Genomic DNA, 3,589 nt, shown 5'->3' with positions numbered 1-3,589 from the left:
GTCGGGCTGTCAGTATTTCGTTCGGGTAATTGATTATTCGGATAATCGATTAGACCTTAAAACAAGGGAAGGCATACTTGATCTAACGCTGTGCTCGTCTGGAGAGTTTGTTTAAATCTATAATTATGATGAATCTGCTATTTAAACAAACTATTCTTTACATTTTGCAAATTGCAGATTAAACTGAGAAGGACGAAACCCTTACCATCACATGAATATATGGAAATCCCAGCATTAAACAAGGTCCTGAACAGCTTCTACAATCACAAGAGCATTTGTTAGTTTCCACTGAACTCAGTGTCGTGATAGAGAGACAGAAGCACCTCCTCACGCGTGCGTTTACTATCTCTGCCATTTTTTACATGAACGGCCTGGTAGAGCGACAGGAATAAAGCGCTTACGTTTGCAAAGGGCTGTATAACCAACCTTCATGCAAAAAAAAATCCAGTCATTGTTGCTTGAGGTACTTATGTTTCTTTGCTTTTGCCAGCGTTTGGATAATTGATGTTCAGATAATCGAGATTTCTCTGTACACGTGACAACAAAGCTTGAGTCAAAGAATAAATTTAAAAAGTTTCAAAACCAAGATGCCCCCAAGGAACCAAAATACATCAACAAGTGATGAGTGAGTGTGATTGGATGCGAGATGAGATTGAAGCAGTATGGCTGAGGGTCAGTCTAACTTAATGGAAGAGATGAACCAGAACAGCAATAGAACTGATCTTCTCATCCTCCTTGTTTAACTCATTCATGACTGTCTTGGATCACAGTGGGTACCCAAAGCAGCTCTTTTCCGATTAAGGGAAGACGCGATTTGTGTAAACATGGCAAACATTTGTTGAGATAATAATAAGAAGTGGAAAAGGAAGCAAACATAAAAGCCTGGACTATGAACATTTTGTAAGTAATAAAAAAACGTACAGAAAATGGAGGAAAACAAAGCAATGAACCTCGATCGATGCCTGGTGTGGATCTTAACCTGCTCCTGGCACCATACACGATGCTGGTCAGAGGGGAAGCCCAGCAACTCAGAAGAAAACTCTTTCTCTTATACAGTGTAACAGACCGTCAGCACAGAAAGACAGAAGGCAAAGGTGTTTGCTAGTACAGATACAGAAAACAAAACAAGCTGCAGCTGCCATCTTGGTCAAGGTCATGCAGCTGTCAAATATCACCACTCACATTTGAACTATCATCAAATCAACAAATCCTGTTCTAATATAAATTGCTTGATCTGAATTTTGTGTCATTTCTCGCTTCCCCTTTACTTTATTCTTGATGATGATCTCCTATTTTGTTCAATGTCTCTATACTGTCATTAATATCCGACTAACCGCCCTTTTAACTTATTTCGGACTTTATTCCAATATTTCAGTGGCTTTGGCCCATCCAACATTTAATGATGGGAACATTTTTGGCAAGATTAGAGCGGTGCTGGAAAAGCACAGCAGGTCAGGCAGCATCCGAGGAGCAGGAAAACCGATGTTTCGGGCAAAAGTCCTTCATCAGATCTTTTCTGATGAAGGGCTTTTGCCCGAAACATCGATTTTCCTGCTCCTCGGATGCTGCCTGATCTGCTGTGCTTTTCCAGCACCGCTCTAATCTTGACTCTAATTTCCAGCATCTGCAATACCCACTTTTGCCTATATTTTTGGCAAGGCCCATATTTATTGTCTATTTTTAGCTCTTGAGAAGGTTTTGTTGAGCTGTATTCTTAAATCATGGGGCATAGGTATCCACAGTGCTATTAGGAAGAGAGTTCTCAGTTAGATGGTGAAGGGACGATGATATTGATCAAAGTCAGGATGGTGGGTGGCTTGGCAGGGGGAGAACCTTGCAAATCTCCGTGTATCTTTGCCCTTGTCCTTCTCAATAATAGTGACTGAGCAATTTGAAAGTGGGGTAATTGAAGGAGATTTGGTGAATTACTGAAGTGAAATTTGTATGCAGCATGCCTTGCTGCCATTGTCTGTCAGTGGGAAAGGGAGCAAAATATTGAAGATTGGTGAATGGAGCCCCAATCAAACACGTTTCTGGAACCTTGTTGGAGTTGCTTCATCCAGGCAAGTGGAAATAGAAGCAAATGTTGAAAGTCATTGAATCCCGACAAAAAAAGACCATTCGACCCACCAGGTCTGTACCAACCCTCCAAAGAGCATTCCAGCCAGAGACTGCCCCCCCCATCCTGTTCCCACAATTCCACATATACCATGGCTAATGCACCCAGCCTGCACATCCCTAGGTAATGCAGGGCAATCTGGCATGGCCATTTCACCTACTGTACATATAAAATCTCTACAGTTTGTAAGCAGGCCATTTGGCCCATCGAGTCAATGCGGACCGTCTAAATAGCATCCCGTCCAGACACTCCCCCCCTTCACTCTATCTCTGTAATCCTGCATTTTCCATGTCAAATGCACTCAACCTGCACATCTTTGGACTGTGGGAGGAAAGCGGAGCACCCAGATGAAACCTGCACAGAGACAGAGAGAGTGTACAAACTCCACACTGATAGTCACCCAAGGGTGGCATTAAACACGGGTCCCCAGCGCAGTGAGGCAGCAGCACAAACCACAGAATCGTTGGTGGTGCCAACAGTGAATGGAGTGTGAATTGAACAAGCTTCTTGTGTGTTGTTGGAGCTGCACCCATCCAGGCAAGTGCAGAGTATTCCATTACACTCTCTGACCTGTGCCTTGTCGATGTCATCAAATTTTGGGGAGTTTAAACGTGAGTTCATAACCACAATATTTTCAATCTCTCACCTGCTTTTGCGACTGCAGCTTTTATGTGGATGGTCCAGGGTCACATTCTGGTAGCCCACAGGATGTTGATTGTGGAGACTACAGTGACAGTAATACCAGTGAACGTCAAGAGGGGAAGGATAGATTCTGTCTGGTGGGAAGTGTTCATTGGTTGATACTTGTGCGCTTCAAATTCACTTGTCATCTATTTGCCTAGTCTACCTTGAGAAATGTTATGGAGGAGCCGGTGTTGAACTGGGATGGGCAAAGTTAAAAATCACAGAACACCAGGTTATAGTCCAACAGATTTATTTGGAGGCATTAACTTTCGTAGCGCTGCTCCTTCATCAGGTAGCTAATGGGACAGGATCATAGGACACAGAATTTCTGGTAAATTTACTATAAATTTCTGTGTGCCATGATCCTGCCTCACTAGCCACCTGACAAAGGAGCTGCGCTCTGAAAGCTAGTGCTTCCAAATAAGCCTGTTGGACTATAACCTGGTGTTGGGTGATTTTCAACTTTACATGAAGGAAGTTAGGGCTTCCTGTGACACAGGAATACCATCACTATTTTCCGAGCTAGGTGGCCTGGGTTCAAGTCCCACCTGCTCCAAACATATAATACCTCAGAACAGATTGACTAAAAATATCTCCCCCGAGGAAGTCCTGCCACTTGTGATGACTGGCCTCTATCGGTGCAACCATCTTGCGATCAGCATGGCATGACTCCAACAGCTGGAGAATATCCTCTTGCTTCCTACTGACTTCAATGTTACTTGGACATTGTCCTTGATCAAATGCTGATGGTAAGGCTGGTCACTCTCACCACTTCTTTGGAACTAA

Source organism: Chiloscyllium punctatum, chromosome 18, assembly GCF_047496795.1.
Source record: "Chiloscyllium punctatum isolate Juve2018m chromosome 18, sChiPun1.3, whole genome shotgun sequence".
Taxonomy (NCBI): domain Eukaryota; kingdom Metazoa; phylum Chordata; class Chondrichthyes; order Orectolobiformes; family Hemiscylliidae; genus Chiloscyllium; species Chiloscyllium punctatum.
Note: the sequence above shows the minus strand (reverse complement) of the source record.